The sequence below is a fragment of the Podarcis raffonei genome, chromosome 1, assembly GCF_027172205.1.
Source record: "Podarcis raffonei isolate rPodRaf1 chromosome 1, rPodRaf1.pri, whole genome shotgun sequence".
NCBI lineage: Eukaryota > Metazoa > Chordata > Lepidosauria > Squamata > Lacertidae > Podarcis > Podarcis raffonei.
This window is the reverse complement of record NC_070602.1, coordinates 76,844,417-76,870,661: the sequence shown is the minus strand read 5'-3', so window position 1 is coordinate 76,870,661 and position 26,245 is coordinate 76,844,417. Positions and strand designations below refer to the sequence as shown.

The 26,245-nt window shown below is 43.3% G+C and overlaps 1 protein-coding gene across 1 annotated transcript in view; it reads right to left on the bottom strand.

Annotated features, from left to right (window-relative positions):
- Window positions 1–18,188, bottom strand: part of SLC25A22 (solute carrier family 25 member 22) — a 72,913-nt gene extending 54,725 nt beyond the window's left edge. Inside the window, exon 1 of the mRNA XM_053394852.1 lies at window positions 17,858–18,188. The gene's annotated coding sequence lies outside the window, so the exon portion shown is untranslated. The remainder of the gene's footprint in view (window positions 1–17,857) is intronic.
- Between the last annotated feature and the right edge of the window lie 8,057 nt (window positions 18,189–26,245).

The following is a 26,245-nucleotide window of genomic DNA, read 5'->3' as shown; positions in this document are numbered from 1 at the left end:
AGTATCAGCTATTACTAAAGCCAGCACTTACCTATACAGTTTTCAATGACTCATATCCCTTTTAATCAGGCAGCAGGCAGGCAAGAAACCACCAAAAGCATCATCATCATCATCTCTCTCTCTCTCTCTCTCTCTCTCTCTCTCTCTCTCTCTCTTTACCATGAGTCAGTTAATTTCAAGAAGATGCAAGGAAAAGCATTGTGATGGGCCAAATGCCAGGTACTATGCACTTATGTCCTTTGGGGGACATGTTGCTTGACTACAACTCTCATGACTGTTGGCTGTGGGGTCTGCGGCTGATGGGCAGTTGAGAGTCTCAATAACACCTGGAGGGTCATGGGTTCCCCACTCCTAACACCACCTTTGGAAGCAAACTAAATATATATATTAAATATTCTCCACCAACCCACGAGCTCTTCATTTAGAGTGAGAGAATAACTTGATGGCCTCCAATGTTACACAAAGCAAGCTGTAGCCAGCATGTTTTGCAGCAGGCACCCAATGCTCACCGTTTTTCCAATGCACATTTTTGGGTGCTGCCATTCAAGGCAGGACATAAATTCTTGAAATCAAGCAAACCTTAAGTGACACAGTCCAAATGGGAGCCTCTTTCTCTCATGCTCTTGAACTACTGCTGCTGCTGCTTCCTAACACACCCTCCTGGCAATAAGAATGGCACAGTGCGCCAAGAGCCACTTGCCAGAGCCAAGAACGGATCTTTCATTGCTTTTTGGCATGGTGGGTAGAAACCTAGAAATGCCCTATTCATATCTGCACAGCTACCTTTTCTTTCCTTATAGAAGGTAGAATTATGGGAACAAGTAATTTGCAATTTATCTGATAGGGGCAAATACCAATTAATCAGTAGCTGCCATTTTTTGACAGATACACAGAGCTGAAGATTTCTTTCTTTGGGGGAAGAGTTAAACCTTTTTGTTTTCCCCGTCTTGATCCACGCTCGGCAGCTAGTCACTAGAAACACACCTCTAATGCAGCAAATAAAGGCTATAGGAAGAAAGAGTGCAACCTTGTTACACAGCCTAACTCCAAATTAGGCAGCAAATTTGCAAACACTGCACATGATGCACCTGGGGCCTTCTCTCTATCGCTCTGTTCTGAGAATACTATGGGCATACCAAATGCCAGCAGCTCCTGCCAGAGATGTTTTGGACTATCAAGAAACTAAGAAACCACATTAATTAGCAGCAGAGGTAATAACTACTATGATACAAGCAAGATTGCTTCCAGGATCAATGTTCCATAGGTGGTAGGTGAACGCTAGGTGATATGTTTTTATAGGACTAGAGTTTAATTGCTAATAGTGAAAGCGCAAGAAGATTTCCTTCCCTCTGTGAACAGAGCAAGTTGCTCCTGTGTTTATGCAAGCAAAAGGAGGAAGACAGAGCATCACTGTTAGTCCTCTTCATAGATGGAATGTGAGCGTCAAGAGAACTCAGGTTTAGCAGCCACCACTTATGGGATATACAGGCCTGAAAATAAGCAACCTTTCCATTCTGCCCAGTGGTGAAGTGCTCTATGAAACACAAATGCTTGCACTTTCCTACACCACCATCTCCCCCCTTCAGTACCTCTTTTTTCCCCCTCAGAGCAGCTTGGCAACTGTGGAGTGTATCAACGGGCTTTTTAAAAAGAATCGGTACACACTTCAGTCTTTTAGCATTTTATGCTCTTAAGAGTGAGAACTGATGCAAGACACGTACAAGCATACTTAACCCACAGGCATATCAACAAGCACATCACAAAAAAGAACAAACAAGGTTAGGCCACCTATCACAGTCTCTGCTTGTTGAAGTCTTCTTTTTCCTGTCACATGAGCAAAACTAAACAAATGTTAAGGGCAGAAGCTCAGCTTTGTTATTGCATTTCCACCAGTTAGGTCCCTGATCTACTCTCACTGAAGGCTTACATCAGAGCATGCAGTGCAGACTAGCTTTACTTATTTAGAATCCCACAGAAACCACACACACACACACACACACACACACACCATTAGGCATGTAGTCTCAGAAATGTAACTCAAATTACCTCCCCACCCCCCCACCCCCAAAAAAACCCTCAAGGAAGGGAAAGTGGTGTTTTACAATCTCTAAGCCAGAAATCTTTCTACAGAAGAAGAATGATGCTTTTGATTGTTTGTGAACTTGACCCTTTGCCAAAAACTTGCAGGATGTCATGAGATCTGTGTTCATCCTTTCCCTTGGGTAATAAGATAATATTTTCCAAGGTAATATCTTGAAACGATAAACCACTTTGGAGAGCTCCCCTACCCTTTTTGCTTGAAAGCAACAACCCAGAGAAACTGGGATTATTTACATACCGGTACTTGACCAAGTACTTTTACTCTTTGTGGGCACGGATGTGTATCTGCAACTCTACCTGAAACATTGTGGAAAGATACCCCATTGGCATATTTAAAAAATAATCCCAGCTGCAGCACAGCAACCTATTGTAACCACTGGCAGATAAGGCACTTTACGTAGTGACACAAGCAGTGAGGCAGGTTCCTGGCCCAAAGAACTTGCAGTTGCAGTTTAGATCATGTGAAAGACAACAGAGGGGTGAGGAAAGGGAAATGAACAAGGGATGCAGCTATACATTTGTGCTTTACTTCATTTTACTGCAGCAAGCCTCAATGTCAGTTGCATGAGAGCAGCTTTTATAGTGGGAACATACTGATGGTATTATAGTAGAGAAAATAACTGTCAGTAAGGCCTTGTGGTAAAGAGCCACATTAATCATCCCAACAGTAACTGTGACGAATCGTGAGAGGAAGTTTTTCCCAACTGGCACAGCCCATTTTTGAAAAGGGTTCCCCTGAAGAGAATCCTGATAGGCGTCCATCAGGCTGTGGGCTGTGGGTGGCTGGGAGCAGTTTCCAAGCCTGACAAGGGCTCCTTCAACCCAACTCGGGGGGGGGGGGCTTTAGATTTACTTTCTCACAACCTAGAGCAAGGGTTCCTAACCTGAAGGCCACATCTGGCTCCCCAATAGATTTCATCTGTTCCAGCCATTTTTGTTTTTGTTTTTTCAAAAAATATTCCAGCCATTTTTAATTTTTTTTATAACAAAGCCTTAACATTTGACTATTCCTCTGGGTTCTCCCTCTGGGATATCATACCAAAAGGTTGTTTGGGCTCTACAATTTCTTCTACTTAAAAAACAAAACAAAAACAAAATGTATTTTTTAAGTGATGCAAAAAGGTTTGTGCCTCTCTCTAGCATCCCCTCAAAGTTATCCTTTAAACAAAATAAACCGACGCACCCACTTTTTCTCCTCTCCACTGGTACTCAGAACATTCTTGAAACAGCTTCCAAGGTTTCTTTCTGCCTGTGCAACCTTGAGTCAGCAACTCAAGTAATAGGGATTGATCTACTTCAGTGCGTGGGCCAGTTGTCCCGTCATTTGTTAATGGGGTTACTTAAGACGGTTACTAGACATGCACACAAGTTCTTTGTGCTTAAGTGATCTAATAATGCACCTACTAATTACATTAATTCAAATGTGCTGTGAAGTAAAGGCGCAGGGCCAGTTCAGACAGAGGAAATGACATAAAGAAGGACAAAAGGAAATGAGGAAATGAGCTACAATGGGAGAAATATTCTAAAGAATCTTACAGTACGGGACAGTGATGGCAGTGTATTCTGCAACTGCTGAATATGTTTGAATTTAACTCTCACTGTGGGGAAAGAGTAACCATGATGGATGAGGGGCTGCTGGGATTTCTGTTGCAGTTCCAGCTGTATCATTAACCTCTTGTGTGCTAGCAGAAAGGTACCAACAGGCTTTCTTTATCTCATGCAGCTGGGAAAAGAGGTCTAATGTGTATAGGGAGTGGGGTTTGAGAATATTGATGATTCCATCCCTGATAGGTAAAAATGGAAGCAAAGCTTTTGAGCGTCCCCCTTCAGAAAAGTGACCATGGACTCATATTATAGTTAATATTTACTTTTACTAGAAATGAGCAGAAGCAGTAGTTTGCAGCACCAGAGCATATATAGGGGCAGCTGAAGGCATATGAGCCCAATATTACGTTCTGCTGCACAACAGCACCACACAAGATGAGGCAGTAGACTTCCAATTTTTCTCCCAAAGAAGAATGCTCTTGTTCCAGGCCCACTCCCTGCATTGGGAAATATCACCTGTCCTGTCAAAGCAGGTTTGGGTCCCCCATGTGTGTCTGACAAACACTTTTTGACATATTGGTTGCATTGTCTTGCACAACATATACTATATTCAAACCTCCCTTTCCCCTTCATAATCTCTTTACTTTTTCTAGGATGAGGCTTCCTTGTGCTGTGCTGCCACTTTTACCAACTAGTGGAAGTAAAGCAGGGAGGAAGTCCACAAAATTATTATTTTTTATTCTCTGCTTCTTTAAAACTTTCTGCTTCCATGATCCCCACCACCAACAGGCTCAAACTTGCACTAAGCAACAACAGACTGCAGATAATGGATATTTAGAGGTGTAGGGTTAAAATCCTATTATTAAAAAAAATCAAAAACACACCCTCGGTATTATCTGTTAATGGGATCCAGAATGGAATAGATGGACAAGGAGTGAAAATCAGCATGCCAAGTATGTTAAACATACATGAAGAAGCAACATGTATTTAAAAACAGAATGTGCACGGCATTTAAAAGCACTAAAAATGAACTTATGAAAATAGCAAACAAATATTTAAGCAAAATAATATACAATTTAATTATTATTTAATATAAGATTTCTTTTACACTAATTAGCCCAGATCTTATTGCTAGCAGGATCCCACAACAGAGGTGAGATGGGGGTCAAAGTGGGAGAGAGAGGATTGTTGTTGTTTTTTGGCAGTGATGCCCCTGTTATAGAATAGCCTCCCTAATGCGGGCTGATGGTGCCAACACATCTATCCCTCAGACATCTCATGAAGAACACATTCCAATAATTTAAAATCGTGTTGCCACTTTTAGCGTCTTATCTGCTATTTTTGTTCTGGTCTTGTCATTATATTTCTATTTTTGTAGCAAACTCTCCTAAAATAGAGTGAGGTGAAGGGCAGCATACAAATATTTTAAAATCTTGCTGTCCCAAGAGTCTTTGGCTGACCCCATTTCAAAATGGAATCAGCCACGTATAGTCTCAAATAGTGAGCCAGGAAAAGCAGAGTGTTCACACCATGGCTAATTTGGTTTAAATGAATGCTACAAAGAAGACCTTGTCTTTCTTAACAGTCTTTCTGCTGGTTTTAAAAGATGATCCAAACAGGATGGGCAGAAACTGCTTTTTAGCCATCAGACTTCCAAGTCTAATGCAAATACAGCAGACATTCTGACCTGGCAAACATAGCTGGCACCTGAACACATTCAAATAGAACACATCCACACATTACACTGAACCCAGGGACAGGTTATATTCACACCTATAGACATTTTTCTCGGAAAGAGTGTACACTGGTTGATATGTTCAGCTCAATTGTTGAGTACACACATTCTACATTCACTGAACATTACAATAACTGTATGAGTATACAGCTCAACTATTGTGTACACGTATTGTACGCTTGTTGAATATAACATGTGAACACCCCTACAGTCCAAACAGGATCCATGGAAGTGGTTAGGGGCTTCAGAAGTGGACTGGTTTGCTTACCAAACTTAAAGTCCGACCAAACATTAAGTTGGGAGTTTTAAGTTGGGAGGTTTAAGTTCCTCAGCTCTACCCCAAATCTTGCATTCCTCTTGATTTCATGCCTTCAGCTATTCTACCTTCATACGACCAACAACCTGATTTCAGAGGTGTCCAAATTCTGGTTCAGTCGAACTCACAGTTAACAACTATGAATTAGGAAATAAATCCCCTTTTCAAAATATTGGCATGAAAGCTAAGTTCTCCAGAGATCACTATAACCCCTGATCCCAACAGTATTGGGATTATGACTTGGTTATGTTATCTTTCACGTAGTCAGGATATACAAATTCCATACAAACCATCTCAAGGTCACGCAAGTGCAGGATCTGCTATTGATCTCACAGTGGCCACAGATCTTGGGGGGGAGGGGAGAGAAGCTATAGCTTAGCGGTAGAGCAGCTGCTTTGCATGCAGATAGTTCTAAGAAGGTCCCAGCATATCCAGGAAAGGCATTGCCAACATAATTGGCACGGATATGGAATAATGAAAGACACATGAGACTCTTGAGTGCAGATCATTTAAAGTGGTATCTCCAGAAAACCAAGCCACATACTGACGCATTATGCGCTGTTAGTATCAGAAGAAGCATAATATGGAGGGAACGTTGTTCTAAATATAAACAGTTTTGAGGAAAGCAGCTGACATGGTCCTGAAGAATGAATTAGTGCCGAAATAAAATGCTTCTACCCAAAGGCAACTATTGATTACACAAGTAAGATTTCATCTGATAGCACAGGCTTCCAGACCAGTTAGAAAATGGTAGGGAAACAAACCCTAGTTTACACAGTTGTAAACTGGAGTGTAATGGTCAAAGGGTACCTCCAGGTTCTCACTATTTTCAGGTGCGGCTTAGTCACACCCTGGCAAATTTGGGCTGTGCAATTAACACTCTTGCAAAACAAGCCCAATTCCCCAAAAGATTGGACTTTTTGCGGTAAGAAAAGTTGTGGAGAAATGCTCTGCAACATCATCTAATCTCCTCACAAACATATCAGGCTAAATGCTCATTAAGCAGGCCATCAGAAAGTGGCCAGAACTGATACTGCAAGGAAACCATTGGGTGATGATAGGAAACCAGTGTGCCCAGCCAGATCTACTGATTTCATCAGAAGACAGTGGTTCTCCGCCCCCCGCCCCCAAGACACTTTGGTCTCCAAGTAAGGACAGTGTGCATGTCAGAAGCCCTCCAGTAAGTGTAGAATTGAACCAATAAGACAGGGCAACCAACATGATGATTATCATGTTGCAGGCTTCGACTGCAACTCCCATCAGCCCCAGCTAGAATGGCCAATGGCCAGGGATGTTGGGAGTTATAGTCCACAGTATCTGAACGTGACATTGGCAATCCCTGCAGTAGGGGGATTGGGCAAATTAAATGCCAAAAAAACATGGAAATGAAAAGTGGAACTGCTCATACACTTTGGGGGCAGCATGGCAGTTTAACTCTGTGCTGCAAAATGAAGCAGTAAAGGTCCAATGACAAATCAAAGTGAGACAGGAAAGAAAGGATATGACTAAAGGTTTCTCACTCCCAGATCTTTATTCTTAGGCCCACTCACTAGAGAGCTCTAGGAATAATTTATAGTTTCTCCAAGGCCATGTCTCTTGTCAAGCACACACAGCTCAGGAGAAACAGCTTCATTTTACAGCCCCTTTCAGCTGACAGAGCAAACCACCTCTACATTCCCACTGAGTTGCCACACTGGGCATCCCATGGAACCCCCCCACCAACGCTTCTCTCCCCACTTCTTCTGAACCCAAACGTCATCTCAATCAGAGACTTTACCCCTCCCTCCCCTTTTGTAATATACGGGACTTCACGCAACCAAGGCTTTTTTTCAGCCTTAACCCACCAGAACCCAGTTCAAGCACCTCTCAGGTGGGCGCCATTGCTTTTCTAAGAGAACAAGGGAGGCATTTGCTGTGAGTTCCAGCACTTCTTTTTCAGGAAAAATAGCACTGCGCCCAATGGTTCAGCTGTATGCCTATTTCAGGTAAACAGCTATGCTTGCAAGTGCGTGCGTGCCTGCCTGCCTGCCTGCTGTGCCACCCCATCTGCTCCAGACCATGGATTATCATGATCAGCCTGCAAAGAGCAGCTCAAGGCTGCATGTACACAGAAGCACAATAATCACACCGATCTCCTCAGCCATTATCCAACTGCAGAGAAACCTCATCACGTACTTCACGTTGCAGAACACCCTCTATCAGGCTCTGGAATACCAGGCATACACAAATATATATATATGCACATGAGTCACATGCAAGCACATTGACAACAGTGGCTGTCCTTTCCTTCCAAAGCAAAATCCAGGCCATCTGTTGATCAATTTGTGAATACAGTTCCCTCTCCTGGGAGAAAGCTGGGAGGGATCCTTTTGTTTCTTTGACTACAAGACATTTAAAAAGCATTCTCTGCTCACCACTAAAATATCAAAGTCTCAATTACGTTTGCAAAACAGTACTGATGCTCAGAGCCCCCAGGTTCCGAGAGCTTGATAGAAACTGTGTTGGTGTGCAGGTGGAGTAAAGCAGAGCCAATTGCAAACCAACAGGCCATAAAACTGTTTGCAAGCACAATCTACATGAATAAAGGGTTTCAGTCAATGGAGACACAGATTTATACAAGCACCACTTTTCAAACTGATTTGGAGTGCTCCCATAAAAACTAATTGCCACAGTTGGTGAATCAGACAGGCTTAACAAGGAACCCTGTTAAAAGGACTCCTGAACTGGGAGGCTGGTCTTCTTCCCAGTGGATTGCATTGGCAGCAAGAGGGAGGCCACTAAAAACAGAAGAAGTAGTGGTAAAACATCATTTTGAAATAAAGTGCAAACTGACAACGACAGTGTTGTGAATCAATCGGTGGCACAATTTTGGATACATGCAGAAATGTAAACAACAATCAGTGAGACATAGAATTTGCCCCAAGGCAAGCATTTCTGAATCATTATCTGATATACTGGCAACAAGAGCATCTCTCTAGTGGGCCCTGAAACACATGGACTGCTGGTTAGGACATAACATTACTGACTTAATAAACCATGGTTTATTAAGCTGGGAATGAAGAATGGGCCTTCTTCACATCCTTCTGTGACCTGGAACCAGGTTCAGACAATGGCTTCCTGTCCTATTTAGCCAACTGACATTTAAAAATGAAAAAGAAATCCTGTTTTGGAAATAGTGGAAACTGTGCTTTCAATAGGAGCTGTGGTTTAAAGAAGCCAGGGCCAAAGCACTGAAGGCAGTGTACAGTGTAAATGACCCATGCTAATTCCTGGTTTAATAAAATATTATTTATTAAGCTGGAAATATTGCATCTGAACCAATTCAAACATGTTGCTAATTTATATGGTTCTTCTCTGAACGACAATTCATTTGCATGGATAAATTCAGACATCATGCCAAACCAGGATTAAGGAAGTTTGGTGCAGTGCCTGAACTAATGGACCATTGTTTATAAACAGCCAGCAAAAACTAACTAGAATCTAAAACAAGGTTATGAAGTTTGCTTGCAAATAATGGTTTGTGTCAAGTGTTTAAATTGACATACCATAGTTATGGCCATAGCTCCTTCTTAAGAGAAGCTACACCATGGAGACAACAGTGAACTTATTAAAGCAGAATTCTGAGTGTACAGAAAACAGAAAATGACAAGAAAATGACCTATAAGCCATGGTTTGCCTCTTGTACATTTGGAATTTCTAACCATGGCTTGGGTTGTGAACTATGGCTAGGCATTAGAGACTGAGAGGTGGGAAAATGTAGGTGGTTATATAACCTGTGACAAGAAATAATGGTTTCATAGGTAAATCTGGCTCTGGCCTCAATTCTCTGCTACTAAATTCGCATACTATTTAATGGGAATGTGTTTTGTATTCTCAACTTTAGAGATGACAACAGAAGTGAGAATTATAACAGTTCCAGAAAATATGCACAGAGATCCTTCAGGATCTCTACCAGAGAAGAATCGGTGCACAGACATATTAAAGAACTGTTTGTTTACTGCAGTAGAAACTTGTGAGAACAGAGAGCTACTTTTCAGTTGCATACCATGACATCGAGAATCAAGGAAATGACAGGCAAAGAGAGAGAGAGAATGAAAAACACTAGGAAGTTTGGGACAAACATAAATGGGATATAGGACTGCTCTGCCTAAAAAGTAATATCCGAAGGAGATAGTGGGTGCTTCCCCCTTTTTCTTCTTTTCCTTTAAAGCCAAATGATATATGGAGACTTAGAGCAAAGAATTCGTGATAAACACACCACAGCTAGATTCACAGATGCAGGATGCACAGAATCCTGCTAGACAAAAGCTTGGGATGAATCATCATCACACAGCCATATGGAGCTGTTTCTGGAGAGGCAGAAGCACCCACCAAAAACAGAATGATTAAAGAGGATGTCATGACTCAGTATGAAATGTCATTGCTCTAATCTGAGATATTAAAATGAATCAAAATGCAAAATGTAAAAGCCCTCAGGCCTTTAACTCAATCCAAGATGCTTGTGCATATACCAACCTTCACCAAGCTGGTGCCCTCCAGCTGTTTTGGGCTACAACTCCCATCAGTCTCATCCAACACAGCTGTGCTAGCTGGTCTGATGGGAGTTTTAGTCCAAAACAGCTGGGGGGCATCTGTTTGGTGAAGGGTGGCATATGTGGTAGCAGCCTCTGGATCAGCAAATTCTGCCTAAAATCGGGTAACTACATCTGAGTCAATGTCTGCACTCTGCTTGGTGAAAGTAGAACCATGGAACTCATTGCCACAAGGAAAATGATGGATGGCAAATGATGGCAAAGAATGGATAAGACATCGGTAGAAAGTGATGTCAGTAAGTGTCAATCAATTATGCCAAAAACTGTCACCATTTTGTGTCTGGCTCTGCCCCAACCTTTTATGACTGGTTGGCCTCAGCTGTCTCAAGTGGGCCATGGGGATGGAAAGTTTGAGAAGCCCTGATCTACAAGCCACAGATTCCCCAACCCTTAACTACTCCAACAGATCTTTCCAGCAAGCTGAAAATTGAAGTGATGTACATAAATTTGTGAGCTTGGTTATAAAAAGTACAGATACCTTTACTCATTACCGTCTAGCACGTTTCTTCTGTAGTAATGCTGAAATGTTATATAAGTAATTGAAAGGGGACAAAAGATCATCTCCCTCTTCCATGTCTGCAAAAGGGAACAGAATCTTTGGTGTACCAACTTGAAAAGAGATGGAAGTTCATGCAATATTATCAGAATCAGGGTATCAGTTGTAGCCTATTTTGGTAGATCCACTGAAATTAATGGGCATGGCAAATTTAAGGTCCATTAATTTTTATGAGTGTACTTGGAAAAGAATCTAGTTGGATATAACCCCATATCCTCCCAACTTCCCTCCCCACCTTTATTTGTTTTTTATAAGTGGTGGGTGTTTTTGTTTGTTTGTTCTTTTGTTTTGATTTGTTTTATTTTGTTTTTAGGTTTCTGATTAACCTTACAAAGCCCATCAGTATTGTTTGGCAGGTCAAGAAACCTATCTGAAATATTTTGATCTCTCTCTCTCTCCTTGCAAATTGTGAGTGGGGGGCCTGCATGTGTGCTGAAGACGCACCTCTTTACCCTGGCCTTTGACACCTGAGATGTGTGTTTTCAAAGCCCACCCTGTTCCTGTGGTTGTAATCTGCCCTGTTTTTAATTTGCTGTATGATCCACATGGAAAAGCACAAGTATAGCCCACCCCCTTCAATCCCCTCCTGCTGTTTATACCCACATCTGACTCATCTAGAGCCACTCATGATGGCGCAGCGGCATCATTTAACACAGGTCCATTGGTCCCAAGTGCTGCACCAGTGTAACTCTGATGCAAAGCCATGCTGATAATTTTGTACTAGTACTGTGTCATCCTCCCCTCCTTCTGACTCTTAGACTAGGATAGCAGACCACAAGGAAGGGCTATGAAACCTGTGGTCTTCCAAGTTCTAATGAACCACAATTCCCATCATCCCTGACCACTGACCATGCTGGCTGGGGCCAGAGGGCCACAGGTTGTCTATCGCTTCCATAGGGCTTTGTTCTTAGCGTAAAGGGATATGGTGGTTAGGGTGTTAGGTGGGGGAGACCGGAGTTCAAATGCTCATTCAGTCATAAAGTTCCCTGGGTGCCCTTAAAACAGTTTTCTCCTCTTTCTTATACACCCACATCTCACATGACTGTGTGAAGTGAACTGTATATGCTGCCCTCAATGTGCACTTCCTGTGGCAGCCTAACGCTGCAGTAAAATGCTAGTATTAAAAAAGAAAGAGTTACCAAACGTACTCCGCCAAATCAATAGCACATCAACACTGCAACATAAAGGAGCACGTTACAAGGAACTAAATAAAATCAAGGAATCTGCATGTTCGGGGTGGGGCTTTGAAAAAACTGTAATGCCTTTACAGCAACTGTGTAGCTTCCCCTGAAATCTATGTACACCTCATCAACATCTAATCCAGGCATGGGCATACTTGGCCCTCCAGATGTTTTGGGACTACAATTCCCATCATCCCTGACCACTGGTCCTGTTAGCTAGGGATTATGGGAGTTGTAGTTCCGAAACATCTGAAGGGCCAAGTTTGGCCATGCCTGATCTAATCCAATGGTATTAATTTGCATGATTAAACAGCATTCCAGCATGTCTGCTTGCTTGCATTATGGAGAGGCATCTGCTTTTACTTAATACTTTGGCAATCAATTCTCTGGATAGAAGGACGGTGCGAAACTGGGAGGCAAAATTATTGTATGAATGGTCTATCATTCATCTTGCCTGAAATATGTTAAGGTTGGGTCTAGATATATGGACAAATGAGGTGGTGGAGTCTAGAGGCAGAATAGACAGGACCACTTCAGACTACAGTGGTACCTTGTTTTAAGAACAGCTTAATTTATGAACAACTTGGATTAAGAACGCTGCAAACCCGGAAGTAGGTGTTTTGGTTTGTGAATTTTGCCTTGGAAGCAGAACATGTTCCGCTTCCTGTTGAGTGTGTGCCATTTGTAAATTGAATCCCACGCTGCTATGGGAAAGAATGCTTTGGTTTAAGAACAGACTTCCAGAACGGATTAAGTTTGTAAACCAAGGTACCTCTTTACTTGCAGTAGTGGAATATAGTGGTAAAAAGCCAGTGGTGCTGTAGTGCTTAGTGTGTTGGACTAGGACCCGGGTTCAAATCTTCACTCAACCATGAAACTCATTAGGTGACCCTGGGCCAGTCACAGTCATTCAGCCTAACCTCCCTGACATGGATAAAATGGGAAGGAAGGCAACGAACCATGCATGTCACCTTGAGCTCCTTAGAGGAGGGGGTGGGATATGAGTGCTGTAAATAAATAAAATACTGAATCTTAAAAACCATAGAAATCTCCTTGCAAATATTAAAAAATAGCAGCTTAGGGAGGAAGATTCAAGCCCAACCCTCTCCCTGCCATGCTAGCCTTCTATTTGCAGGGGAATTTGACATAGGGGAACATTCACAGCGTGATTTTGCCACATACAATCTGACATAGCACAGCCCATTCTACCATCTCATTCCCACCTCATTCTGCTGCATGTGAAGATGTAGCCTGATATCAAGGTCAAAATGGAGCTCTATTAATAAAGCCTGGTAAATAGGCCTGCCTATGTTGCCAGCCCGTTGGCGGTTTGGTAGAGAAGAGGTGGAGAGCTCTGTCCCTCCTGCAACAGCAACCTGCTTCATTTCAAAACTGGGTGCAGAGGAGGGGGGCTTCCCCCTTCTGGTAGACCTTTTGGTTCTACGTTGATTTACCTAATCCTCTTTTAATGCACACAGCATCTTGTCATCTATGACTAGTGCTTAAATTAAATGCCATTTACTTAGGACAATTCCCTCATCAAAGTGCTATTTATCCAATACCACTACAGCCTGCATTTTATTTGACATTTGGTAGCATCTGCAATTTCAGCCATGCTGTGCATTCTTGGTTTCAATGGTTTGTTTTATTTTTTATTTTATTTTACTTTATTTTATTTGCAGTTCTGTACCATGGTTCTTACTTAGCTTTTTCATTTTTCAGCTCAAACATCCCCCCTTTGCTTGGCCTCCTTTAAAGTGCAATATTGTGCAATGCTCTCCAGGAAAAGGGATTATATAAACTAATGTACTTTGGAAAAACCCACCACACATATCTCAAAATCAGTGCCTCTGCACACTCTAACTGCATGTACCCAACTTTTAAGAGAGTTTGAAGTCAGAGTTCTCCTTTAGTGATTATGTATAGAAGGCCAGTATTGCACAAAATCCCAGGATTTGCAAGCAAATGAACTTTCCCATTGGAGCAATCACATTTGTAATTAACTTTACTATCTTTGCTTTGTGTGTGGTTGCCTTAGGAAAGCATTTTTCAAGTAAGTAAAACAATGTTTAGATTGATCCCTACTCTCTGTTTGATTATGCTGGTTCAGATCTATTAGTAACTACAGTATTCATACAGCACCTTGTTCCTTAGCACACTTTCTCCATTAATGCAAAGAACAGCATATTTAGGATTGTGGTGGCAGCATGGGAAATACTGTACAGCATTGTTCCCCAAACTTGGGTCCCCAGCTGTTTTTGGACTACAATTCCCATCATCCCTGACCACTGCTCCTGCTAGCTAGGGATGACGGGAGTTGTAGTCCAGCAGCAGCAGGTGACCCTGCTTTATGGTCTTGAATATTTAGTTCTTCTGCAGTCCTGAGAGGCGAAGGTTGCTGTTATTTACATTTCGCAGATGAGAAATTGGGACCAAGGGATAGTAGCCTACCAACAATCACACCTAGGAAGCCTATGCTTGGGCATACACTGGAAACTCAGATGTACACAAACCATTTCCTTCACTGGATTACAGAGATTCATGGGATCTTCAAGTAGCAGTGGTTTGTTTTTGTAAAAACACATGCACGTCTCCCTAGTCTTACTGTACATTGAACTTTCAAAGTTTCATATATTAACAGATACAGCATAGAACTAAATTCAATGGGCTACACTTTTTTCAGCCCAGAGAGAAACCAGTGGAGGAAGCTGTATTTCTTGGTGTTTATGGGGTAATAATCCTAAAGAAGGAAGAAATACATGGCTAGAAACATGGAAGTGGCTCAACAGCTCAGAGGAAGAAACCTGGGCCACAATGCCAGATACAGATTAGAAAGACCTGGATTCAAATCCCCACTCAGCCATCATAATCAGTTAGTGACCTTGGATAAGTTACCATTTCACCCTAACCTATCTCAAAGGGCTGCTGCATGGATAAAATATGGAAGGGGTGTGTGGAATGACTCCCAAATACGCCACTCAAAGCTCTGTGCAGGACAGACAATGTTAAATAAATGGAATAAATGCATAAATTGATTTTCTTTTGAACAACTATATTAGGAAGCTTCTATGTGTGTTTTCTTTTCTATGCTGCCAAGATAAGTTGATAAGGAAAGCATAAAGCTAGAGAAATGAGTTCATCACATCAGGCCCCTCTCTAAGAAAGATGTGGCGACTTATGTATTATTCATTGCTTCATGTTAATGAATGGCCTATGGCAAGGATACTGCCTTGTTTAAAAATTATAACTAAAAACCCAGCCATCTGTCTACAAAGTCTCTGAGCATCACATTCACTGCAGCTACCCCATGGCTGAGCAGAAGCCAGATAATTGACCAACCTCTTTTTGTGCTAGGTGCTGCAGGAGCTCAAATCAAAGCAAGCCAAGAGAATGGCAACACCCAATCAGATGGGAGACCCAAGGTCATATATGGCAGAGGAGCTGCAGAGTGAAGATCAAATTCTAATCTCCGGCATGGTAATCCAGTGCCAAGCCTATGCTAGAAAATGTAAGCAAATTTAAAACAAACACACACACACACACCAAAGCAAACATATTGCATAGCTTTCAGAGGCCTGTTTTTCATGGACACATTTTTGGAAAATCACCCTGAGAATGCCCATTTGGATAGGATGGAAGGCAGCTGAACCCTGTGGCTGAACCCAAGTGCTGCTTAGGGCGGCAATACTCTTTTCACAAGCAGCAGGCTAGGAAAAGGAGCCTTTATCAGTGGATCCCAACAAAAGCTTTGGATGATGAGTCTGAGACCCTGTGCACAATCCTGCCTTAATATTCGGAGTTAACCTACCACAAGGCTCACACCATTTTTATATACTGACAGGGAGATCAGTTACAAACCACTCAGGCCTATAGCGCTGAAATCAAGCTAAGTGAGCAGATTCAGTCCTTCAGGATATGTGGAGATTTGTCGACGATGACAAATTTGTCCTTTGTCAACATACTGTGGTCACCTCTGATTCTGTATATCAGCTGGAATGTTAGAAGGATGTTGGAATGAAGTTACGTGGTTTTAGCAGAAATGTTATAAAAGATTAAGAAAAAATAGATTGTTAATTGGTGAGAATGTAGAGTTACATTATATTAAGATAAATTATTAGGATAAAAATAAAGAGGGAAAGGATTTGCTGAAATAGCTAACTGAACTAGAATACAAAAAAGGGAGGTGTGAGGAGGTCAAGGAAACAAGCAAATGAAAGATAAGTGATGGAAGGATTGATTTGTTTCCCCCCCCTGTCTTAATTGTTTTTACTTTTCTGTGTTTTTGCATTTTTTTTCTTTTCTTTTTTTTCAATTTTGTAATCTTCCAAAACCTTAATAAATATTTTTTTTAAAAAAAGTGTGTGTGTGTGTGTGTGTGTGTGTGTGTGTGTGTACATAGATAGATACACACATGGATAGACAGATACACATACATACACACACACACACACACACACACACACACACACAGAGAGAGAGAGAGAAGCTTCATGCAGCTTGATTGGTGCTGGCAGGCTGAGGCTTCCCTCAGAGGAGGTGGAGACTTTGGCCTGAGAATCTGCCACGCTGCTTCCAGCATGTAGGAGGCGGCACAACAAGAGGCTGCCCTGCTGGAGAACAAGGTTGGAGGGCAGGCACTGCTTCTGCAAGGGGAGTGGGAATCTAGAAGGCATTTGCCCAGTCCAGGATCCACATCAAACCGCTGGGCACCAAGATGCTTAAAAACACTTTAAGCCACCCAAGGAGAGGGAAGGGCCACAAGAGTCCCTGCATTTTCACTGGGTTGAAACAGCAGCAGCAGCAGCAGCAGCAGCAAGGTGGTATTACTTTATATTTCCGCCACGAAGTTCCCAGGGTCACTGGCAGCATTCATAAAGGAGCACCCCTCAAACGCTAAGTCAAAGGTCGCGCTATCGGAAGCCAAGCTGAGGCTGAGGGGCGAGCAGGTGAAAAGGTCACGCGGCCGCTTTGGCGCGTGGCCTCGAGAGGGAGCCCCGCGGCGGGGCTGAGGGAAAAGTTAAGCCCACGCAGGACCAGAGCGTGGAGCATCCCAGACACGCGCAGAGCAACTGCCCTCTTCTTCCCCCCCATTGACCTCACACGCCCCCAACGCTTCAGTATTGAGCTCCGGGCACTTCCCAGCCGCCCCAGTGCTCTAAAGTCAGGCTAGGCAACGCAGCCAGATACGGGGAGGATACAGGAAGGGGTTCGTGGCCACGCTCCCGAGGGGTGCAGCGGGGCTCCCCATATGGCTGAGGAGGACGCTGGGCTCCAATCAAACTTTCCGGTTGCTCCAAGGGAAAGGGTGGAGATGTAGTAAAGATAAAGGGGGCATGATGCAACAGATCCCTACTCCCTCGGGGGTGGGGGGCTGGAGATGGAGGGAGGAAGGAAGAGCAGGATCTCCCGGGTGGAGTTGGCCGAGAAGACGCCCTCCTCGCGCCGCTCAGTGTCCGCGGCGGAGTTCCCTGCGGGCGCCGCGGCTTTAATCCTGCCGTTTCGCTCTGCATTTGAGCAGGAGGAAAGGACACGCGCGCACTAGGTGGGAGGCTAATCCCTGCCGGGTTGCAACCGGCCGCGCCGCGCCAGCTCACCATGCAACGGAGGGAGGGACGGAGGGCGGAGAAGGGTTGCAACCCCGGCTGCATTGGCAAACCATTCCCAATAACGCTCAGCGGAACAATTCCAGGCGCTCATCCGCCCGCCCTTGGGGCTGGAGCGAGGAAGCTTGTGAGGAAGCGTGGGGCAGATGACGCTCCCCACATCCCCACAGCCCATCTGGCATCCCAGAGCGGCAAGGGAAGGGGGCGAAAAGGAGCCAAGGGCACTCACCGAGCCGTACGGGCGCTCCGCCTCTGTCGGGAAACAGCCGGGAAAGCACCGATCTGGCTGAGTCTATGGCTGGCTGGCTGCTCCCTCGCTCGCTCGCTCTTTCCCTCCCTCGACTCTCTGGCTGTTCCTTTAAGTGGTACAAACCAGGATGTCCGTGCAGTTTCTTTCCCAGCACCAGCTCGGCACCGCCGCCTCTGGCTGCTGCGCGCAATGGCAGCCACTTTCCCCGCTTGCTGCCACTCTCTCACTGGGCTCCGCACAATAGTTTCCAGCCCCAGGAGGGCTCACGTGAAAGCGCCCGCGTCAAAACTCTCCCCGACTTACTACACTACTCACTCCTCCCATCCATAGGCGCCGACTCCATGGGGCTTGAGGGGGCCCGAGCCCCCTCAAAAATTCGTTTGGGGGGGCTCCGCCCCCCCAATAATCTCCGGCGCCCCTCCAGCAGAGCGCCATCGCCGCCCCTCCCCCAGCCCAAAATGCACAGGGGGGGCGGGCTGCATGCCTCCTGCCCTCCCTCCCGAGCAAAAGCTCCACCCAATTTCCTTTGGAGCTGATTAATAGGCGCAGCACGCTCTCCCCTATTCGCTCACGAGGAGGCGGCGCCACTTTATTTGCATATTCATGAGCTTATTTATTATTCATGAGCTTTCCCGGGCCCCCCCAATATTTTTTATAAGTCCGCGTCGCTGCTCCCATCACCGGTCCAGCGCTGCTTGCTGCTGTCAGAAGCGGGAGGGGGCCGCCCGCTGACGTCACGACACGCCCGTTTGCGGATGAGGTCAGATTTCGCAGCCTGCGAAAATCACACACGAGAGAAATAAAAAATCTCGCCGAGGGGGCGGGGGAAAGCAAAGTTAGGGAGAAACTTTGGGCTTCCTAATCGACGCTTTGCATAAAGATCGCCCTTATTTTTCGGAATTCTTTTGGTTTCCCCCTTGCTAGCAACGTATTAAGAAAATAAGACGTTGTTTGCAAAAAGGTAGGGAATAAGCCTACAATCATATGGGCACTCATTTGGGAGCAAGTCCCCTTGAAATCAGTGGAAATAACTTTATGCATAAGATTAGTCTGCGTGCATCAATCAGTTACCTGGGATCCTGGAGAATCTAAAGGTCAGGTAGAAGGCAATCTATGTATACTCAGAAGTAAATCCTCCTAATTAATTAAATGGGGCTTACTCCCAGGTAAGTGAAGTCAGGATTCAGCCTAAATACCCCACTTTCAAGACTGCCTTTCCCCCCCTAGATAACCATCTTATGCCCACAGCTGAGATTGTGTGTGTGCATGCACAGATTGCACACTTCTGAACTAAAGAGAGAAAACAAGGGTGTGTTTCTTGGCAACTATGCATATTGCCCAGAGAATGTGCATATTGCTCAGAAAGTGCATAAAATGCATTGGAGATACGCACATTGGCGATTATGCATATTGGCAAAAGAATGTACAAAATTCACTCAAGATACTCACGTACCCCAGCACTTGTTGGGGCTTATGCATATTGGCTAGTAGAAATATGCACATTCCCAAGTACTTATTGGATATTGTGCATATTGATTGGGAAATGTGCACAATTCACTCTTCATGGACAGGTGATGCACACATTCTCCATGCAACTTAGTTAACATGTACAATGGTCAATTGTTAGGCACTTTATAACAACTCAACTTCCATTACCCCTAACATATACACAGCATCTCAAACTGGCCTCTTGGGCATAACATTTCTAGCGGAAACAAACACACTGTGTAACTCAGTTTTCTGCAGCATGGATCGGGCAAGGGAGGCACCACTGCTTCATCATGTGACGTGCCATCCACCAAGCGCCTGTGTCATCAAAGCACAGCCAACTTCCACAGTCCCACTTCCTGAGACGGCAGTTGTGGTTTTCTAGGAACTTGTGTTAGCAGTTTGAGAGCAGATAGAGAACACAGATGTCTGGATTGTTCAGTCATGTACAATATTACCTGGACAAATTGCAGCATCCGGAAAGCTCCTGGGCTTCTGAAGAATGTGGGGCAGGACAACAGTGCTATTTTGCATATGGACAATTTCCAAAAAGAAAGACTAGTTTGCTTTTCATTCGTCTTGCTGTTTTAGATTGATGGGAAGCCACAAATATATGTTAATATTCACTTAGGCTGTGCATGCACTATACCTTTAAAGTGTGTTTGAAGCACATTTTTCCACTGAAAGAATTCTGGGCACTGTAGTTTACTCCTCACAGGGTTACAATTCCCAGAACCCTTAGCAAACCACAGTGCCCAGAATTCTTTCAGTGGAAAAATGAGTTTTGAATGCTTTAAAGGTCTATAGTGTGCACACTGCCATAATCTCATTTGTCTCCATCGTTAGTCTGCAAAATCTGAGGGCAAGCAAGAAGAAGGGGAGGGGAATAATTTTTAAGCAAATATCAAAGGCATACAGGCTCCAGCTTGGAAACTGCCTTTTTGCTTGAAAGGAAGCCATTCAAAGAGACCCACTTCCTCTTTAACACAGAAGCTAGACTGGTCAGGGCAGCATGTATGACAGTTACTTGAACAGCTGTCAGGTGTCATGTATGCCTGCACACTTAAATGAGGAAGAGGAGCAAATATTTTGGCTGCTTTGATATTCAAAAAGGGTGAAAGAGTAAGGATCAGGAGGCAGGGCTATAAAAATAAGAGATATTCCTGCAATAGTATTCTGTGTCATCAGCATTCTCTCCTAATGAGTTATCATCCTGCCATGAAACATCGTCCTTGGCAGCTCCAACTATTAAATTATACTGCCTATGGGGCTTTTCCTCCCTCCCTCTGAAAACAATGTATAAAGAATTATTCTGTTTGTTTTTAAGAATGTGGGCATTTTCTTTTTAGTGAAGACAAAACTTTAGCCTTGCTCACTGCCTAGGATTTACATTAGATAATTCAGCAGAGAGATTTTGAGACGCAAAACTGTTTTGCAGATAGATTTTGGAGGGGGGATATTTAAGATGAATAAACAGGGAAGACTCCCTGGAAAAGACCCTGATGTTGGGAAAGATGGAGGGCACAAGGAGAAGGGGACGACAGAGGATGAGATGGTTGGACAGTGTTCTCGAAGCTACCAACATGAGTTTGACCAAACTGCGGGAGGCAGTGGGAAATGACTGGCAGAATCCGAGACCAGGGAGAAGAGTCGGTGGAAGAAGATTGGAAAAAATTTAAAGTTTATTTACAGAAATACTGTAAAATTAAGGAATGTTAGAAGGATGCTGGAATGAAGTTACATGGCTTTAGCAGAAAGATTATAAAGAATTAAGTAAAAATAGATTGTTAATGGGTCAAAGTGGAAAATTTAAGGTTAGATTGGTTAAGATAAATTATGGAACAAAAATTGAGTAAGATGGAAAGGATTTGCTGAAACAAGTAAATGAAAGATAAAGATATGGAAATATTGGATGTGTTTTTAAATGCTTTTGTTTTTCTTTTTTCTGTTTTACTGTATTGTTTTTTGCTGTTTTTTTCTTATGTATTTAATTTTTCATTTTTTCATTCTTGTTTCCTGTAATCTTTAAACCTTTAATAAATATTATTTAAAAAAAAAACTGCGGGAGGCAGTGGAAGACAGGAGTGCCTGGCGTGCTCTGGTCCATGGGGTCACGAAGAGTCGGACATCACTAAACGACTAAACAACAACAACAAACAGGGAAGACAATGAATTATTTTGCACAATGCAAGAGACAAGAAGAGCTTGAGTAGGAAAAGTAGGATGAGGCTCACAACAGGAATACACATTTTGAAAATGCAGAGAAAAACCACTCAGCAGAAAGCAATGTGGGTACATTAATGATTGCACAGCAATAGGAGCAGATAGGCCATACTACATCAAAGTGTGAGGCAATTTCTTTGAAATCAGGGCACACTGTTACACTTCACCAATTTCCCCCCATAATGAAGCAACGGGCTATTAGCCAATTAGCTTGCATGTATCACATCCTTGACAGATATATGTGCAGGCAAAAATTCATGCTCTTTGACCATAAGAGAACATTGTTTAGAGTTAGAAGAATCAAACCTCTTTCCTAGCACCACCACACTGCTGACTCTGCTCTTACACCTGCAGCTCTCACTGGTACAGTAAGAACATTGCTGTTTGCAGGTGATAAATCACATTTCAAGTCATGTAGGAAAGCGCTTTTCAACTGTGCTTGGCAATTATTTTTGAAGAGAATGGGGTGGGGGACCCCTCCCTCCTCCCTTACCGCAACAGTGACACTAGTTTTGTATTCTAGTTCAGTAGCTTGAGAACCATTCTGTTGTGTGAAGCAGGAAGCAGTGTGGCTGTAAGGGAGAGCCTTCTAAACAGGGAATGGGGCAATGTTTTGCTTCCTAGGAACCCACAATATTGTTATATGGGTTGCATCCCAATTCTTTACTGCTGCATGTGCATTTTTTGAGCATATTGATTGGGGAACTACGCTGCAAAATTCAGGAAAGTGTGCTTTTAGAAGGATGGCTGCATTTTTGTTCTTGTCTTGCTTTGGAAAGTATGGATTCAGTGGGTTCACCTTACAACAGGAACTGAATTGAATTTCTTCCCCAGCACTACTCAGAAGGAAATCCTATTGAATTCAGCTTTCGGAAGGAATTCTCAAGGTTTGAAAAAGATTTGTTGGAAAATAATGAAAAATTATTAACAAAAATGTATAAACTACTATAGGAATGAGAAACAAAAGATGAACAAGTTAAAGATGTAATGGTAAAATGGGCAATAATATCCCACTCAAGGACATAATGTCCCACTCGGGTCATGGGAAAGCTGTGGAAGAAGGATCTAAAATTTACTGCATGTAGTTCGTTAAAGGAAAACTATAAGAAAATGATGTGCCATTGGTACCTAACCCTAGTTAAGATTGCAAAGATGTATAAAAATTGCACCAAAACATGTTAGAAATGTAAAGATAATGATGGTACCTTTATGCATATGTGGTGGACTTGTAGAAGGGCAAAAGACTTATGGGAAATGATTTATAATGAGTTAAAAATGTTTAAGATAACCTTTCATAAAAAAACAGAAACCTTTTTGCTCGGAATAGTGGGGGAAGAGATATCAAGGACTCTAAAGAGACTGTTTATGTATGCTACCACGGCCGCTAGAATGTTGTTTGCCCAAAAGTGGAAAGAAGGTACACCGACGAAGCAAGAATGGATAACGAAGAAGATACTATGCCAAAATGGCAAAACTTCCTGTGAAGATCAGGCAACAAGACGAGAAGAAATTTACACAAGATTGAATAAAATTTATAGAATATGTTAAAGAACACTGTAAATATGTTAAAACATTAGCAGGGTTGTTGTAACATTTATGACGGGATAAATTTGAACAATTTATTTATTAATAAGGTTTGAAATTTATAGAGGAAAAATAATGATATGCAAGATTATGACTGATTGAATTTGGAAGCAAGGGTGGGGGCGGGGAGGAAGTCAAACAAGATGAATTTGATATACAGTGGAATGTAAAATGTTGTTATCAAATTTTTTGGGATTTTTTTTTAAAGGAAATCCTATTGAATTCAATTGAGTTTACTCCCAGGTTAGTGGGATTAGGACTGCAGCCCATGCTGCTAAAAGCAGCTAACTCAGATAGCTGCCTGTAGGACAGAAGTTTCACATCTCTTTTTATCTGGGTTAAAAAAAATTATGTAAAGGAATAATTCATGTTCAGCCAACATCAGGCTGTTACCAAGGTTTCCTGTTCAAAACAAAAATGAATTATTTTCTCCCCTTCTTTAGACAAGAGTAAGAGAAACAGACTGCATGCTAACATACAATTCCATACAAAAAGATGCAACAAATTTCATGATTTAAATAATGTGACCAGCAACTGTGCTTAAGATCATCAATGCAGGAGAATACCAGACTTCCACACAAACCCATATCAGGCCAGTGGATTCCCTGGAATCTACAGCACGCTGTCAGTATCAATGTAGAACAAGAAAAACATGCGGTGGACCCATTTTGTATTGGCTTTTATACTGAGGAATGCTTTCCTCAAAAGCCATGTGTTCAAGGGCATTTTCTTTCAATTCCTCTCTCCGTCTTTTCTTCTTCCCCATTTTGCACATTGAGAAAAGCTGAGAGCAGCCACCTGTGGCTCATTGCGTAGGAGGTCTAAGTACCATGGGGAGAGGGGTGATAAAACCTCCCCACTCACCTTTGGGGGTGTCTCTAGTGCCGAGTTTCCTGCACAGAGCGAGGAGTTGCACTAGTTGATCTAGGTAGAGCACTGGTTTTCAGCTGGCAGGTCAAATATGCAGGGGGCGATAAAGAAATGGATCCCAAAGTGCATGCTTGGGTTAAAGGTGAATTTATGTCTAAAAACACTGAAGATGACTCATCTTACACATGCATACCAGAGCAACATTACTGTTTCAAGCACCACAAACACCTAATTTTTTAAACATTTTACTGTGGTCTATAAAGTATTGCTGATCTCTTTTAAAAATAAGCTGCAACACTTGTTTTTTTTTGCATGTTGTTCCCACAGCTTCATCAGTTACAGCAGCAAAAGGGTTAATTCTCCTCTCCTCTCCCCCTTTAATTTGGTATAGCTTTTCAAGAAGCAGTTGCCAAGCACAGTTCAGCCTGTGAGTTAAAGGAAGGAGAGAAAGAGTCTAATCTGCTCAGGTCTTATCTTGGGGCTAAAATACTTTACGTTCTTTATTGCAGACTGATTGATGGGGTTGTCTTGGCCAAGAAACCAGCCTGGCTCAGGCAAGGTTCCATTTTCTTCGCACGTATAAAATCTGGAGCTGTGTTGCTTCCACCTAGTGTACATCAGGCTGCATTACAAGCCCAGTTTATGGACTTTAAAAATTTGCATGGCTAATATAAGTGACTTAAGTTCTCGTGCACTACTTATGGTAATTTACGGACTGGACAGGTTAGGATCAGTTACCCCATGCTCCAGTGACCTCTGATCTAGATTGGTGCACTGTGGTCAGCACCAGACTACCTGGGAAAGTGTTCTGGAAGCTGCAGGATGCGGCTGGTAGGGTTGTAAACAAGTGACCCAGTTTGCCACATTCATAACCACATAATACTGCTTCTGAGTGTACAGTGGCACCTTGGTTCTCAAACTTTATCCGTTCCGGAAGTCCGTTCCAAAACCAAAGTGTTCCAAAACCATGGTGCACTTTCCCATAGAAAGTAATGTAAAATGGATTAATTCCTTCCAGACTTCTAAAAACAATCCGTAAAACAGCAATTTAACATGAATTTTACTAATGAGAGCACTGATCCATAAAATGAAAGCAATAAACGATGTACTGCAGACACACAATCAGTCAATCAGGAGCTGAACTGGGTTCCACACAGTCACAAAAACAAAACAAAAAGAGCAGCAAAAACAAAATGCAAAATAAATAGCAAAAATTGACAGACCTCAGAATAACACTCAAAACGGAAGTGTGGCACTCAAATCAGAAGCATAACACTCAAAATGGAGCATGTTCAGCTTCCGAAAAAAGTTCGCAAACCGGAACACTTCCAGGTTTGCAGGGTTTGGGTTCCAAGTTGTTTGAGTACCAAGGCGTTTGAGAACCAAGGTACCACTGTACTGTGTTGGCTGCCTATATGCTATTGGGGCCCAGTTAAATGTTGTCTTGCTAACTTACTTAGCCCTGAATGCCTTGGGTCTCAAGTATCTGAAGTAGAAATAGCCCAACTTATGATCTGCTGGGGAGACCGTCTGTACCGTCTGTTTCCGTAGACAACTGGACCGAGGCGGGTCGGGACTGCTGATTCTTTTAGACTTGTCAGCAGCCTTCAACATGGTTGATCATGATCTTTTGGACCACTTGCCTTGCCGACATGGGGATTCAGGGCACAGTCCGACAATGGCTGCGTTCCTTTATCTCAGGTTGGGAACAGAGGGTAGCGCTAGGGAAGGAGATGTCGTTGCGGCACCCCTTGGTGTGTGGAGTGCCACAGGGCGCAATCCTTTCCCCGATGCTTTTAAACATCTTTATGTGCCCCCTTGCCCAGATTGTCCGGAGTTTCGGGCTGGGTTGTCATCAATATGCTGATGACACCCAACTCTTATCTGTTGATGGACGGCCAACCCGAGTCGGCCCCGGACACCCTGACCAGATGTCTGGAAGCTGTGGCTGGATGGCTGCATGGGAGCCAGTTGAAGTTAAACCCTTCGACAACAGAGGTCCTCTGGCTGGGTCGGGACGGCATGGGGTTGGGGGGCCAACTCCCATCTTTTGCGGGGGCTCAACTTGTGCCAGTGCTTCTGTCAAGAGTTTGGGTGTAACCTTCGACGCCTCCCTCTCCATGGAGGCGCAGGTTGCAGCCTCTGCAAAGGCAGCATTTTTCCATCTCCGCCATATCAAACAGTTGGTCCCTTACCTTTCCC